The sequence below is a fragment of the Anopheles funestus genome (genome assembly GCF_943734845.2).
Source record: "Anopheles funestus chromosome X unlocalized genomic scaffold, idAnoFuneDA-416_04 X_unloc_22, whole genome shotgun sequence".
NCBI classification, from domain to species: Eukaryota; Metazoa; Arthropoda; class Insecta; order Diptera; family Culicidae; genus Anopheles; species Anopheles funestus.
In genome coordinates, this window is record NW_026045146.1 from 875001 (window position 1) to 892500 (window position 17500).

Below are 17500 nucleotides of genomic sequence, written 5' to 3' on the forward strand. Positions count from 1 at the left end.
GGTGTCCAAAGGTCAGCTCAGAGTGGACAGAAACCACCCGTTGAGCATAAGGACAAAAGCTGGTTTGATCCTAACGTTCAGTACACGCCGGGACAGCGAAAGCTTGGCCTTACGATCCTTTTGGTATAACGAGTTTTTAGCAAGAGGTGTCAGAAAAGTTACCACAGGGATAACTGGCTTTTTTTTTTTTAGATAATTGTAGAGGTTTTTATTCAAGGGAATACATACAATTCAATAATAAAACCCCTACTCGCCCACCGAGTTCCTATTCCCGCGAGGGATTACTTAAAACTAGGTGTCCTATTGCCTATCTAGGCAACACTGATCCGTGCAAATGCACCTGCGCGTGTATTTATGATTATCTACTCATGTTATATTTTTTTAAAATTCTCAGTGATGCGCCCACGTTGGGCCTTCAAATTATCTATAAGTCCCCGACGGTCTCGGACTCCTATACCTTTAACGGGACGATGTTTCGGCCTCTAATGCCGCGGCAGCCTCCGCAGCAGAGAGGCCTCCCGTTTGAGTACCGCTGGCCGGTGACTCAACGGTGGATGGATACCCGTTTTCATCCTCACTGGAGGATCCTCCTTCCTCGCCATGCAGCCATGCCAGGGAGGCCACGGACCTTCGCCTCTCCCTGAACCTCGCGACTCGTTCGCGAATGGCCGCACGACGCGCAGCTGTAGTAGGCGACGGAGGTGGTGATGGGGGCCGCCCACCACGCTGCAACTCCCTTGCTCTTGCTCGAGCTGCATTCCTCGCAACATTCCGGCGCTGGTTGCGAGCGACAGCCACCGAGTTGTCGGGGAGGCGTGCGGCTAACAGCTGGTCCTGCGCGGCTAACTCCTCCCTTTCCGCATTCCAGCCATCTTGCAGCTCGTCGGTTATCCGTGCGACGAACTCGCAGATGCCGCTCCACCTCTCCGGGCTCTCAAGCAAGGCTGCCTCGAAGCCCTCGGGGGTGATCTGGTTCGATCTCCCCGCCTCGAACAGCACCTCCCGTTCAGCGGCAAAACGCGGACAGCAAAATACGACGTGTTCCGCCGTCTCGGCAACGCCAGGACATCTGGGGCAGTCCGGGGACGACGTGAAGCCCATCCGGCACAGGTAGTCACGGAAAAATCCGTGGCCAGACAATACCTGCGCCAACTGGAACGTCACGTCTCCATGCTTCCGTGACTGCCATGCCCTCACGTCGGGTAGCACTCGATGCGTCCACCGAGTGTACCGACTGGCGTCTTCGCTGGCAGCATCCGCGTCCCACCGCTGCTGCCACTGTTCAAACGTCCGGTCACGCTCCAGCTCCCGAACGCCAGACCTGGGGATCTCGTTGACTGGATCGTTCAGCCGTTGATGGACCCTGCTGTCCTCCTCTATCTGCAGGCATATTGGAATGAGACCGGCCAGCAGCACGGCCGTCTCACCCCTCACCGTCCGGAAAGCCCGACAAACACGAATGGCCGTTGTCCTCTGCACCCGCTGCACCAATCTACGACATTGGCGCAGCTGCAGCCCCTCCGACCAAACTGGGGCCCCGTAACGCAGGATGGAGTCCGCTACGGCCGCCAGCAGTCGGGCACGCGACGACTTCGGTCCACTGTGGTTCGGCATGAGGCGCGTGACGGCTTCCGCGACCTTCATGGCCTTCGCTGCAGCCTGCTGAACGTGCGGCAACCATGACAGGTGGTCGTGCAACCAAACTCCAAGATAACGGATGGAGCGCTGGGATTGCACGACCACACCTCCGATGTTGATGCTGACGACCGGATGACGCTTCAGGGTGGAGATGAGCGTCATTTCCGTCTTCTCTGGCGCCAACGAGAGACGGTTCCGGTCCAACCAGTCCATGATTACCGCGATGGCTCGTTCAGCAGTCGAGGAAGCGGCTTGGGGTGTCGTTGCAGGGACCAAGACGACAAGGTCATCAGCGTAGCCAATAACCTCGGCCCCCTCAGGCAACTGGACACCCAGGACCCCGTCGTACAGCACGTTCCAAAGCGTGGGTCCCAAAATGGAACCCTGTGGAACGCCCGCACTGATGTTCCGCTCGACAGGGCCCTCGCTGGTGTCGATAACCAGCCGCCGGTCCTCGAAATAGCTCCTCAGTATCTGCTGCAGCGATGACGGTACCCCCTTGTCCCTCAGCGCGTTGGCGATGGCTTGCCAGGGCGCAGAGTTAAAGGCGTTGCGGATATCAAGTGCCACCACCATCAGGCAGCGCTTGTCTCGGGCGTTGGTGCGGCGAAAGGACATGGCCGTCCTGCCCGCTTCGACAACGCGCTGGATCGCACTGATGGTGGATCTGCCTCGCCGGAAACCGTACTGCCCGTCCGACAGCCGTTCCGCATCCGGTTCCTCCAGGAACTCGTTGAGGCGGTTAAGAATTAGGCGCTCCAACACCTTGCCGAGTGCGTCGAGCATGCACAGCGGCCGGTAGGAGGAGCTTTCCCCGGGAGGCTTGCCAGGCTTTGGCAGCAGTACCAGTCGTTGCCTCTTCCAGGGCGCTGGAAACGCACCCCGGTCCAGGCAGTCCTGGTACAAACGGACGAAAACCTCCGGGTACTTCCTAATGGCCGTCTTAACCGCCGCGTTGGGGATACCGTCCAGTCCAGGCGCTTTCCGGTTCGCCATCGATCCCACGATGGACAACAGCTCGCCCACGGTGACAGGGGTCAACGAAGAACTCCGCTCCTCGGTGTCGACGCTCGATGATTCAGCGTCCGGCCAGTCAACAGGCGGATGTGTCGGGAACAGATCGTTGGCTATCCGCTCCAACACGACACGGTCAGTCTCAGGTGGCACGAAGCAGCCACGAAGACGAGACATGACCACCCGATAACCGGCCCCAAACTCGTTGGTTTCCGCCTGTTGAATCAGCTCATCGAGCTGCGCTCGCTTGCTGGCCCGGACAGCCTTCTCGACAGCTCTCCTCGCCGACCGATGATGTGCAGCCACAATGCTGCGCTCCTGCAGGTCGGTGGTACGAAGCATCCGCTCATGCACGGTCGAACACTCCTCCCGAAGACGCAAGATCTCCGGAGTCCACCAGAAGAGGTCTCGATGGGGGTCACGATGCGACATGGTGACGCGCTCCATCGTGTCGTCGCATGCATCTAGCATGGCGTCGACCATCCCCTCCTGGCTGACGGCTCGTTCCGGAAAACCGGCCGTCTGGAGTGCGGCTGCGAATGCCTCCACCGAAAACTGCGTCGTCTTCCATCTACGGCCAGCGTGCCGAAACGTGGTAGACGACGAAGAGGACCCCTGTCCCCGCTGGCGATGCTGCTGCTGTTGTCGCTGCTGCCTCCCGTTCAGGTGACGATGCTGCTGCTGCAGGTGCTGCTGCTGCTGGTGCTGCTGCTGCTGGTGCTGCTGCTGTTGTCGTCGCTGCTGGTCAAGAGTTGGAGGCCCCACGGTGAAGAAAATGTACCGGTGGTCCGACGCCGTATAGTGGCACGAAGTGGTGTTCGCTGCCACCTCCCAAGTGTCTGGACGAGCAATGGATGCGCTCGCGAAAGACACATCCACGACACTGGGAGTGGCGACTCCGTTGCCCACGAACGTCGGGACCGATCCTTGGTTCAGGACCACAAGCCCAAGCTGCCGAATTGTATCGAGCAGCTCTTCACCGCGCCGGGTGGTACGTTGGCTACCCCACTCCTCATTCCAGGCGTTGAAATCGCCTGCCAGGACGATGCGAGGGTGGGGTTGGGCCTCCAACTCCACCGCCTCCAGAAGTTGCTCGAACTCGCCGGCGTTGAGACGTGGAGGGGCGTAACAGCTGATGAAGACCACCCCTCCAATCTGCGCAGCAGCCAACCCGGGCATGGCACAGCGCCAGACCCGCTGGATCGGAAGGTGGCCGGTCGCCACCACAGCTGCTCTCCCCGACGAATCCACCGTCCAGTTTCCGCTGCCCTCTGGAGGTCGGTACACCTCTGACAGCAGCAGCACGTCGACCCGCTTAGTGCGGGCTGTTTGCAGGGCCAGATCCTGAGCAGTGCGTCCACCACCCAGGTTGACCTGCATCACCCTCACTACACCCGACACTGTTGACCTTGTCGGCACGATGAGTGGCCCACTCGATGGGGCCCCTGGCAGACAATGCACTTAGCTGCCGACGTGCATTGACTAACGCGGTGGCCTACCTCGCCACACTGCAAACACTGACCCGTCCGGTCAGTTGAAGAGCGGCAGTCCCGCGCCAGGTGCCCCATCAGCAGGCAACGGAAGCAACGCTGACGGTCGAGCGGCTTCTTCGGCACTTCACGGATCCCGCTGACACATTGGCAGAGTGTCAGCTTCTGACCAATGAGACTCCGTGCCTTGGCCAGTGGAAGTCGAACTCGCGCTCGCTTGGTGCCATCACGGAGCTCCCAAAGCTCGACGTGAGTGATGCCAGCCGCTGCTCCCAGCTTCTCCTCAATGGCAAGCTTCACGTCACTCTCTTGGGCCAGAGAGTCGACGTTGGTGATGAGAAGCTCACCCATCTCCGTCACCACTCGTGCCTCGCCGTCCTCACCTAGCGCTAGCTGGATCCGGCGAGCCAGCTCCGCGCTATCGACGTTCTTCCGCAACGGTACAAGCAGATGACCTTGCACGGTCCGGCGCCCCATGCCGATGTCCGCCCTGACGTCCTGCAGCTCCTGAGATGTACGCAGCTTCACGTACATCTCTGTCCAGGTTTTGTCCGAACCTGGGACCACCGCAATGCGGTCAGGACGCGGAGGACGCCCCTTAGACTGGGCACGATGCTGCTGATGTTGTTGCTGCTGACTCTGCTGCTGCTGCTGGCGCATCTGAGGTGGCCGGTACGGCTGGCCCACCTGCTGCGGTTGCTGCTGCTGCTGAGTCGAACGTTGCGATCGGCTCTTCCGACCGCTCACGACCGTAGCCCAGGACATCTGCTGCTGTTGCCGCTGCTGCTGACGTTGCGGTTGCTGCTGCTGCTGCTGCTGCTGGCCATTAGCCGACACTGCGACCGTCCGTCGCTGCGGCTGTGGCTGGCTGCGCTGCTGCTGCTGCTGCTGCTGCTGCTGCTGCCGCTGTTGTTGTTGCTGCTGCCGCTGCTGCTGCTGCTGCCGCTGCTGCTGCTGCTGCTGCTGCTGCTGCTGCTGCAGTTGCGAAGCTTTCTTCGCACGGTTGCGCTGCTGCCGGCTGCGTTTTGTCCTGGCACTGCCCTGACCAACAGGCTGTGCCGAGGAATGAAGCGCCGTCAAGGAACGCATGCCCTCTTGAAGCGCTTCCAGCGTACACTTCAGGGCCACTTCACGTTCCCGGCTAAGTCGCAGCTCTTCCGTCAGCGACTCGATCTGTTTGGCGAAGTTCTCCAGCATCTTGTGCTGGAAAGCCAGCACCGACGCTTCGCCATCGTCGTGGGGAGCCACGGTTGAAGACATCTCCCCTGCCGCTACCACTGGCGGCACCACCGTCTGCTCGAGAAGAGAGGCGTCGGAAAATTCCGCATCGTCCTCCTCCTCGGAATTATCAGCCTCGGACGGAACCGCCACCGTTGGTCCGGCCGGCCGTGGTGTCTCCGGTAAAGGGGAAGGGGTATCGGACCGCTTCCGAGGCGTGGACGACGACCGCACCCCGGAACGAAGCACCCGCCCCTCCATTCTCCGCTCCTTTCACAAAAAACCGCCTGCACGAATCGTTCAGACGGAACAAGGGAATATTCCCTTCAACATCTGCCAAGGTAACGACCGTCCGTCGCTAGAGCCCCTTTGGCAGATTTCCCGTCCGCGGATCGCAAGAATAAAAAACTCCCACTTTTTCCTTTATTAAAAACAATTTCGCAAGAGAAAACCGCAAGAATAAGAATTTTTAATAAATTCCGCAAGAGATTCAAGAAAACACCAAAAAACGGGTTCGTCGCCTGCTGACGCGTTGAAGTCTCTCGTTTTGGCGTTCCCGGGGAAGGATTCGGAGCCAAAGAACCGTTCCCGGTCTCCTGCTAAGCGTTCCCGGTCTCCGGCTGCGCGTTCTCACTCTCTGACCGCTAAGCGCCGGAAAGGTATGCAATTCGCATCGAGTTTTATAGCACCGTAACGCTTCGTAACGCTGGTGTCCCGGCTAAGCGCTACCGCTACCGGTCACTGGTGGCGCTGCAGACGTCGAAGAGAAGGTGGTTGCTGTCTTCGCTGGAAGTTGCGGAACCCGCCACGGGTGGCGCTGTCGTCATAAAAAGGGAGCTTTTACGTTGGGTTGTTGTCCTCACTGCTCGAAAACGCTTCGTGGTGTTGTTGATGACACAAACACACGCGACGACACACCTGACGCCACCGTACCACGCTGTTGCACGCACTTTCACGTCGAGTTTTTACTGTTTATCTCTTTTTAAAAGCACTTTACGTCGCTGGAAAACGATAGTTTATGCTCCCTAGCATGTGTTTTACCACTTTTCCAATGTTCTAACACGGTATTTCGATATTTATTCGCCACTGAAGTTCCCCATACAAAGTGTATGGGGACACTTTAAACTGAGTTTTAGCGCAGTAAATTGAAGTAAAACGATTTCCTTTTTCAATATTCGCTAAGAATGACACTCAATTCGCCCTTTTCGACTATTGTTCCGCTATTTATAAACACTTTTGCACAATATTTTTGCAAAAAATACGGAGCGACACAAAGCACGTCTAAACTGCTGGCTTGACAGCTACGCACACACAGGGATAACTGGCTTGTGGCCGCCAAGCGTTCATAGCGACGTGGCTTTTTGATCCTTCGATGTCGGCTCTTCCTATCATTGTAAAGCAAAATTTACCAAGCGTAGGATTGTTCACCCTTTCAAGGGAACGTGAGCTGGGTTTAGACCGTCGTGAGACAGGTTAGTTTTACCCTACTGGTGTGCATTGTTTGTCGCTATCTTAACGGAATTCCTGTGCAGTACGAGAGGAACCACAGGTACGGACCACTGGCTCAATACTAGTTCGAACGGACTATGGTATGACGCTACGTCCGCTGGATTATGCCTGAACGCCTCTAAGGTCGTATCCAATCCGAGCTGATAGCGCTTCTTATACCCATTAGGTGGTCGTAAGCTAGCGGGCCTAACAACCCTCCGAGAACCGTCCGTGCTGTCCATTGGCACACTGGCGTCTCATCCCCGCTTACTACTAGGCCGCAAAGGGCGGGTTCGCGCTGCACGTGTTAGTACCATACATGTTGGGAACACCGGTGGACGAGCTTGCCGACTGTGGATATCACTAGTTTCGACACCTACGACCGCCCGCAAACGACGGGACTACAGGCTGGGAGCTTCAAGTTGTAGAGATGCGTTCGCATCGATCCTCTCAGGCGACCCATGCTTGGTGGTTAGTGCTTGCGCGTGCGCGCCCCGTGTGTGCTGGAATTGGCCAACCAGTGCACATTGGTGGTGCGTACCGTGACTTGCACCATGTGACGAGAGTGTTGAAGAACACTGTGTGGTGACTCTATGCCTATGTGATGGGGTGCTTGTAACACACGACCGAACCGACGGCTCGTTGGATGGTCACGACAGTGTGGTGCAGGTGCGCCCATGTGTAACGAATACATTGAGTGCCGTTGGAGGTTAGCGGTTGGTTGGTTGCATGCTACAACTTCGCGTTGTACATGGGCTGGCCGCTGCGCTTCCTTCGGGTTGCCACTTGATGTTGATAGGGTTGATGTATTGTGTTCGTTGACTTTTGGTTCATTCCAAAAGTCTTCGGACTTAGATAATTTTACAAGTGTCGGCGCTCTCGGACCGAAAATAAGAAGACAACTAAGAAGAAAAAGAGAAAGAAGCTAATAGTGGAAAGTATTCTTCTTCAAAGAAGGAACAAAAATTTTACAAGTGTTGAAAAATTTCCTAAGTCCAAAAAATTTTCTAAGTCCAGAAAATTTTCTAAGTCCCACAAAATGGAACATGATGAAGAAGATACAGAAGTTGAAAATTTTTCTAAGTCCAAAAAATTTTCTAAGTCCAGAAAATTTTCTAAGTCCAAAGTGTTGGAACAATTTCCAAAGGCCCATAGGTTGCACTGAATTTTCCTAAGTTGGCCACAAGTACCCATGAGGTATCGAGAAGGTTCACCCGAAGGACATAATATGTCCCAAAGTACCGATAGAGCACCCACAAAGAGCACCCAATTGGCCTAAGTTGGCCAAAAGTACCGATAGAGTACCCACAAGTAGCACTGAGTTGGCCTAAGTTGGCCAAAAGTACCGATAGAGTACCCACAAATAGCACCGAATGGGCCTAAGTTGGCCAAAAGTACCGATAGAGTACCCACAAGAAGCACTGAGTTGGCCTAAGTTGGCCAAAAGTACCGATAGAGCACCCACAAGAAGCACTGAGTTGGCCTAAGTTGGCCAAAAGTACCGATAGAGTACCCACAAATAGCACCCAGTTGGCCTAAGTTGGCCAAAAGTACCGATAGAGCACCCACAAGTAGCACCCAATTGGCCTATGTTGGCCAAAAGTACCGATAGAGTACCCACAAATAGCACCCAATTGGCCTAAGTTGGCCAAAAGTACCGATAGAGTACCCACAAATAGCACCGAGTGGGCCTAACATGGCCAAAAGTACCGATAGAGTACCCACAAATAGCACCGAGTGGGCCTAACATGGCCAAAAGTACCGATAGAGTACCCACAAAGAGCACCCCATGGGCCTAAGTTGGCCAAAAGTACCGATAGAGTACCCACAAATAGCACCGAGTGGGCCTAACATGGCCAAAAGTACCGATAGAGCACCCACATATAGCACCGAATGGGCCTAACATGGCCAAAAGTACCGATAGAGTACCCACAAAGAGCACCCAATTGGCCTAAGTTGGCCAAAAGTACCGCCAAGTAGCACCATAGAGGCCCGAGTAGAGCGAAATGTGGGCCAAATTGAACATTTGAAAATTTTTACAAGTCCAGAAAATTTTCTAAGTCCAGAAAATTTTCTAAGTCCAAAGAGTTGGACAAATTTCCTTAGGCCCAAAGGTTGCACTGAATGTTCCTAAGTTGGCCATCAGTACCCATGAAGTATCGCGAAGGTTCACCCGAAAGACACAATATGCCCTAAAGTACCCACAGAGTACCCACAAGTTGCACCCAATTGGCCTAAGTTGGCCAAAAGTACCGACAAGTAGCACCATAGAGGCCCGAGTAGAGCGAAATGTGGGCCAAAGTACCGAGTAGTTGCAACAAATGCCCAAATGGATACCAAAATGTGGTACCAAGCACCTAACTGTTGCAACAAATGCTAGCTTTCTGAGCAAAAGCTGTGGACCAATTTCGTAGAAGAACCGCCTAGGCGAAAAGGCAAAAATCGCCGAAGCTGGCCCGCTCGCAGAGCTCGCGGGCCAGGAGATACTCATAGGGCGATTTACTAGAGTGGGGAACTTGAGAATTTTTGTGTCCGAGACTTCGGGCAACTTCGCGGCCGCCCCCTTAAAGTAAAAGATTTTCTCTGGGTGCCTAAAATTCGCAATTCCCGCAAAGTCGGGAAGACGTTAAAGTTTTTGCCCAAAAAATGGCCATCGATTTAAGGTGATTTTCCAATAAGAAAATGCTTCCTATTTTGAATTTTTTCGAATATTTCCTAAACTAAGCGTCGGAGCACATGGCCGTGGAGGAACTTTTGGTAGCTTTTGGCAAGGGCTATCGGATGAAATAATGCGAAAGGCCATCGGAGCGATATTGGATTAATGCGGGCCCATAAACGTACCTAAGAAGTGAAAATTGGTACCTTGCACGCAGGATGCAAGAAATGCTTGAGTGTTAACCATCATCGGTACCAAGTACCTAGGTTATATCGAGTGCGTAGATGGAAGTCGGTACCAAAGGGAAACCTTCCTAGGCTAGGTGCACGCAAGTGAGTATGGATCGATCAGTAGAAAGATGGGAAGCCATAGGAAACCTTCCTAGGCTAGGTGCACGCAAGTGAGTATGGATCGATCAGTAGAAAGATGGGAAGCCATAGGAAACCTTCCTAGGCTAGGTGCACGCAAGTGAGTATGGATCGATCAGTAGAAAGATGGGAAGCCATAGGAAACCTTCCTAGGCTAGGTGCACGCAAGTGAGTATGGATCGATCAGTAGAAAGATGGGAAGCCCAAGGAAACCTTCCTAGGCTAGGTGCACGCAAGTGAGTATGGATCGATCAGTAGAAAGATGGGAAGCCCAAGGAAACCTTCCTAGGCTAGGTGCACGCAAGTGAGTATGGATCGATCAGTAGAAAGATGGGAAGCCATAGGAAACCTTCCTAGGCTAGGTGCACGCAAGTGAGTATGGATCGATCAGTAGAAAGATGGGAAGCCATAGGAAACCTTCCTAGGCTAGGTGCACGCAAGTGAGTATGGATCGATCAGTAGAAAGATGGGAAGCCATAGGAAACCTTCCTAGGCTAGGTGCACGCAAGTGAGTATGGATCGATCAGTAGAAAGATGGGAAGCCATAGGAAACCTTCCTAGGCTAGGTGCACGCAAGTGAGTATGGATCGATCAGTAGAAAGATGGGAAGCCATAGGAAACCTTCCTAGGCTAGGTGCACGCAAGTGAGTATGGATCGATCAGTAGAAAGATGGGAAGCCATAGGAAACCTTCCTAGGCTAGGTGCACGCAAGTGAGTATGGATCGATCAGTAGAAAGATGGGAAGCCATAGGAAACCTTCCTAGGCTAGGTGCACGCAAGTGAGTATGGATCGATCAGTAGAAAGATGGGAAGCCATAGGAAACCTTCCTAGGCTAGGTGCACGCAAGTGAGTATGGATCGATCAGTAGAAAGATGGGAAGCCCAAGGAAACCTTCCTAGGCTAGGTGCACGCAAGTGAGTATGGATCGATCAGTAGAAAGATGGGAAGCCCAAGGAAACCTTCCTAGGCTAGGTGCACGCAAGTGAGTATGGATCGATCAGTAGAAAGATGGGAAGCCCAAGGAAACCTTCCTAGGCTAGGTGCACGCAAGTGAGTATGGATCGATCAGTAGAAAGATGGGAAGCCATAGGAAACCTTCCTAGGCTAGGTGCACGCAAGTGAGTATGGATCGATCAGTAGAAAGATGGGAAGCCATAGGAAACCTTCCTAGGCTAGGTGCACGCAAGTGAGTATGGATCGATCAGTAGAAAGATGGGAAGCCCAAGGAAACCTTCCTAGGCTAGGTGCACGCAAGTGAGTATGGATCGATCAGTAGAAAGATGGGAAGCCATAGGAAACCTTCCTAGGCTAGGTGCACGCAAGTGAGTATGGATCGATCAGTAGAAAGATGGGAAGCCCAAGGAAACCTTCCTAGGCTAGGTGCACGCAAGTGAGTATGGATCGATCAGTAGAAAGATGGGAAGCCATAGGAAACCTTCCTAGGCTAGGTGCACGCAAGTGAGTATGGATCGATCAGTAGAAAGTGGGAAGCCCAGTACCAAATGCCCTAGTGAAGACCGTAAACGAATATCATGAACCGAGAAGTAGCAACGAATGCCTGAAAAAGTACCAAGTCCACGGTATAGAGTAACGAGAGTTAACCGCCGTGATGTATGCAATGAGGGCAGCCATTGCATGGGTTCTGGACTTGGTTCGCGAATAACTTTTTTGCTAGACATCGGACAAAGTTGACGTGGAAGAACGAAATGTAGCATTTGGTGCCACCTATCCAAAACTTTTTCAAGATTGAAGATCCGATCGATACAGCCTGAGTTATAGGCAAAAGTTGGTGCAAAATTGAGCATTTTTAATGGTGAAAAATCGGTACTCCTCGAATAGCTCCTGTTGGAAGCATCGGACCACATGGTCGTGGAGGAACATATTGTAGCGTGCGGTGTCAAGTATCGACACCCAAAACCGCATGTCCGATGGACGGAAAATGACCAAGTTATAGTGAAAACTTGGTTGCACCAAATTCCCGAAGAAGTGCAACGAGAAGGTGAATGCGCAGGTTGTTCGTCGAATAGCTCCGGCCACAGACATGGTAGCGATTAGTGGTGCATGGAAGAAATCTAGCCACAAGTGCCATCTACCCATGGCCAGAAAAAAGTGTGGCCATATCTTGGATACCGGCGGAGCTATGGGGCAAATATGGGCCAAAAATGGTGCAAGTTGGACCAAAAATCCGACCAAGTGCGCGAGGCGCTTTCGTGAATAGCTCCGGCCACAGACATGGTAGCGATTAGTGGTGCATGGAAGAAATCTAGCCACAAGTGCCATCTACCCATGGCCAGAAGAAAGTGTGGCCATATCTTGGATACCGGCGGAGCTATGGGGCAAATACGGGCCAAAAATGGTGCCAGGTGGACCAAAAATCCGACCAAGTGCGCGAGGCGCTTTCGTGAATAGCTCCGGCCACAGACATGGTAGCGATTAGTGGTGCATGGAAGAAATCTAGCCACAAGTGCCATCTACCCATGGCCAGAAGAAAGTGTGGCCATATCTTGGATACCGGCGGAGCTATGGGGCAAATATGGGCCAAAAATGGTGCAAGTTGGACCAAAAATCCGAAAAAGTACCTAGGTAAATGCGATGGTTGTTCGTCGAATAGCTCCGGCCAGAGACATGGCAGCGATTAGTGGTGCATGGAAGAAATCTAGCCACAAGTGCCATCTACCCATGGCCAGAAGAAAGTGTGGCCATATCTTGGATACCGGCGGAGCTATGGGGCAAATATGGGCCAAAAATGGTGCAAGTTGGACCAAAAATCCGACCAAGTGCGCGAGGCGCTTTCGTGAATAGCTCCGGCCACAGACATGGTAGCGATTAGTGGTGCATGGAAGAAATCTAGCCACAAGTGCCATCTACCCATGGCCAGAAGAAAGTGTGGCCATATCTTGGATACCGGCGGAGCTATGGGGCAAATATGGGCCAAAAATGGGTAAAATTGTACGGTCCAAAGCCAAGGGTAAATTTTTTTATTCCTCTAATAACTTCTAGCACAGACATTGAATCGGTTGGTGATGTATGGATGAAATGTAGCAAACAGTTGGAACTACCCATAAAATCTTAAAGATTGACGATCCAATGTATAGAACCGGAGTAATGTGCGATACTTGGTGAAAAATCGAGTGAAAAATTAGCTATAAACTGTTTTTGGCCCATAACTCGAATACTAGACATCGGAAGGGGGGGTCGTAGAACGATTTTTTGTTGCCCTATCGATTCCCTATCGAACGAGCAAAAGTTGTTTTTTTGACCAAAAAGGACCCCTACTCTAGTAAAATTGGCCTGATTTTACTAGTCCCCGGTACCCGTACAGGCAAAATGAGCAAAATGCTCAAGTATGAATGGTTTTTGGCCCATAACTCGAATACTAGACGTCGCAGGGGGGTGTCATGGAACAATTTTTGGTAGCCCTTGAAATTATCTATCGAATGACATATACTTGATTTTTGGCCAAAAAGTTCCCTAGACTAGTAAAAATCGCATCATTTTACTAGAGTCGGGTACCCTGGACGAAAAACCGCTATAATTGCGGTTTTTGGCTAATAACTCGAATACTAGACGTCGCAGGGGGGTGTCGTGGAACAATTTTTGGTAGCCCTTGAAATTATCTATCGAATGACATATACTTGATTTTTGGCCAAAAAGTTCCCTAGACTAGTAAAAATCGCATCATTTTACTAGAGTCGGGTACCCTGGACGAAAAACCGCTATAATTGCGGTTTTTGGCTAATAACTCGAATACTAGACGTCGCAGGGGGGTGTCGTGGAACAATTTTTGGTAGCCCTTGAAATTATCTATCGAATGACATATACTTGATTTTTGGCCAAAAAGTTCCCTAGACTAGTAAAAATCGCATCATTTTACTAGAGTCGGGTACCCTGGACGAAAAACCGCTTAAGTTGCGGTTTTTGGCTAATAACTCGAATACTAGACGTCGCAGGGGGGTGTCGTGGAACAATTTTTGGTAGCCCTTGAAATTATCTATCGAATGACATATACTTGATTTTTTGACCAAAAAGTTCCTAGACTAGTAAAAATCGCATCATTTTACTAGAGTCGGGTACCCTGTACGAAAAACCGCTATAGTTGCGGTTTTTGGCCAATAACTCGAATACTAGACGTCGGAGGGGGGTGCCGTAGAACAATTTTTTGTAGCCCTTGAAATTACCTTTCGAATGATATATAGTGGTTTTTTGGTCAAACAGTGACCCCGAGACTAGTAACCCTCCATACACAAAACCGCCTAAAAAGTTTTGGTTTTGCAAAATTTTGAAAAGTGCGTCAAAAAAATTTTTTCAAAAAGTACCAAATCGTGATCAGAACTCACTATAGACCATAAAAAGTGAAATCCGATGGTCATTTGCAACACTTGGTCAATCGAGAAAAATTTCACTTTTTTACTAGAGTCGGGTACCCTGAACGAAAAATCGCTCAAGTGATGGTTTTTGGCCAATAACTCGAATACTAGACGTCGGAGGGGGGTGCCGTAGAACAATTTTTTGTAGCCCTTGAAATTACCTTTCGAATGATATATAGTGGTTTTTTGGTCAAACAGTGACCCCGAGACTAGTAACCCTCCATACACAAAACCGCCTACAAAAACTTTGTTTTGAAAAATTTTGAAAAGTTCAAAAAATTTTTTTTTTCAAAAACTACTAAAACGTGATAAGAACTTACTATAGACCATGAAAAGTGATATCCGATGATAATTTGCAAAAGTTGGTAACTAGTAAAAAATTTCACTTTTTTACTAGAGTCGGTGCAACGAGAAAAAAAAAGTCCGTGATGGAGAAAAATGGCACGTTTTCCACGCCTGTACGCTTTCGTTTTCTATATAGGGGGTAGGTGAGCCAGAAGCATGAATTTGACTGAGTACGTATCTTTATGAATTGGGCCCTTCTAAATCGATTGAGACTACCCCCAGGACGATCGGACGACTGCTTCTGGCTCAAAATGTGGTTTTTAGATTTTGATCGTCAATTATGAGAGAAAAAATCGATTAGAAGTAAAGATACGAAATGCTTGGTCTAAGTTGGGAAACGACTTCGGATATTTGTTGGACGTTGTCGTAGAAGGTCCGAGGACCAAGGAAAAGTGATTTCCAAGTGGATTTATGCACTATTAGTCGATGGTAAGATGTGAAATTAGTAGAACTTACCATACAGTTTGCGAAGTTGAAGCAATCGGTTGGTGAATATGGTACTGTCTGTCCAATTTGGTGGTTCGGAATGAGTGAAACGATGTTGATGATGGATAGACGTTCCGATTGCCCCCGATCGGGGAACATATAGTGGTCTTTAAGGTCCAAGTACCTATGTTTTGGTAAGCAGAACTGAGAGTTAAAGGATGAAAGTCGGCCATTCCTAATATCATCCTATCGGTGGTTCGCGAGTTGTTTGAGGACCGGAGCAGCTCGCGATGAAACGGTCCTAGGGTATTGGTTATCCATCCAAGGAAGAGTAAATGCGATCCTAGATGTGTGTCGTTGGCCGTTCTACCGGTATCGCCTATCGATGAGATATCGACGGGCATGCCTTACTCGAAAGTTGAATTCTAGGATCGATGGTCAAACAGACCTATGAGCGATAAACCAAACTGAACACGTATTGATGTCGGCTTTTCCTATCATTTGATGCCGCAGGTTGTTTAGGGACCGGAGCAACTTGCGGCCGAGACGGTCCCCGGGGGTTTCTTTCTCCAAGGAGTGGAAACTATTAAGCAAGAGTTGTAGCAAGATACGATCCTCTGATGTGTCGTTGGCCGTTCATGCGGTATCGCCTGTCGATGAGATATCGATGGGCATGCCTTACTCTACCGACCTTCTAATTGAGAGTATTAATCAGGGATCGATGGTCAAACAAGACCAATGAGCGATAAACCAAACTGAACACGTATTGATGTCGGCTTTTCCTATCATTTGATGCCGCAGGTTGTTTAGGGACCGGAGCAGCTTGCGGCCGAGACGGTCCCCGGGGGTTTCTTTCTCCAAGGAGAAGAAACGATTAAGCAAAAGTTGTAGCAAGATACGATCCTCTGATGTGTCGTTGGCCGTTCAAGCGGTATCGCCTGTCGATGAGATATCGATGGGCATGCCTTACTCTCCCGACTGGATTACTGAGAGTTTAAACAGGGATCGATGGTCAAACAGACCAATGAGCGATAAACCAAACTGAACACATATTGATGTCGGCATTTCCTATCATTTGTCGCAGGTTGTTTAGGGACCGGAGCAGCTTGCGACCGAGACGGTCCCCGGGGGTTTCTTTCTCTAAGGAGTGGAAACGATTAAGCAAAAGTCGTAGCAATAATCGATCACCTGATGTGTCGTTGGCCGTTCTTGCGGTATCGCCTGTCGATGAGATATCGATGGGCATGCCTTACTCTCCTGACTGTTTAATTGAGAGTTATAATCAGGGATCGATGGTCAAAAAGACCTATGAGCGATAAACCAAACTGAACACGTATTGATGTCGGCATTTCCTATCATTTGTCGCAGGTTGTTTGGGGACCGGAGCAGCTTGCGACCGAGACGGTCCCTTCCCGAAAGATGGTGAACCGAGTCGTCTGGCGTAAAAACCGGACGACTCGAAAGGGCTTGACCCTTTCAAGTGAGCGATAATCACATTCTACGCTCAGTTCGACAGCTGCAAGGCAATCACTCGCTATGTTCAGAGCTAATACATGCAACATGCCGGCATTGTTTCCACCGACGCATGGATTCAAGACTGGTGCACTTATTAGTTAAACCGTTCGCCTCCGGGTGTTTCGAGTTCAAGTCTGGATGAGGATTGATCTTGCTGGTAATAGCTTGAGCCCCTGAATAAGGGGTCGAAGCGTACATCTTGAGACCATGTACAACATATTACCAAATCGGCACCATGGGTTCGGGTGCAAGTGATGTAACCGTGAAAGATGTTGAGCAGCCCAACATCGGTTTACACACGCATAATAGGAAGGCAGCGCTGTCGACTGGTCAGTCGTGTAAGAAGTGTGCATTATCGATCACAAATATATTGGTGATCTGTAGGTTGCGCATACACCATGCCCGGTGTAAAGTGCCGTGGTCCCCCCCGGGGGGCTGCATCAAACCGTTCGCCACGCGAACTACCCAATGGAACGAACTCGATGCATTTAATAAGAAGAAGAGATGATAATGAAACACGGTCGATTTAAGAGTTGAAAACGTTGAAATACCTATAAGCAAGTCTTAAGTTGGTGGTGACCGTTACGCCCCAACAAATTGGTGCCTTACCCTACACCAAAGAGCCATTCAACATGGTTCAAGTGAGCGATAATCACATTCTACGCTCAGTATGACAGCTGCAAGGCAATCACTCGCTAAGTTCAGAGCTAATACATGCAACACGCCGGCATTGTTTCCACCGACGCATGGATTCAAGACTGGTGCACTTATTAGTTAAACCGTTCGCCTGCGGGTGTTTCGAGTTCAAGTCTGGATGAGGATTGTTCTTGCTGGTAATAGCTTGAGCCCCTGAATAAGGGGCCGAAGCGTACATCTTGAGAGTAAATGTACAACATATTACCAAATCGGCACCGTGGGTTCTGGTGCAAGTGATGTAACCATGAAAGATGTTGAGCAGCCCAACATCGGTTTA

The 17500-nt window shown here is 50.9% G+C and overlaps 1 pseudogene; it reads left to right on the plus strand.

Moving 5' to 3' along the window:
* Positions 1-232, plus strand: part of LOC125773120 (large subunit ribosomal RNA) — a 3594-nt pseudogene extending 3362 nt beyond the window's left edge.
* Positions 233-17500: the final 17268 nt, after the last annotated feature.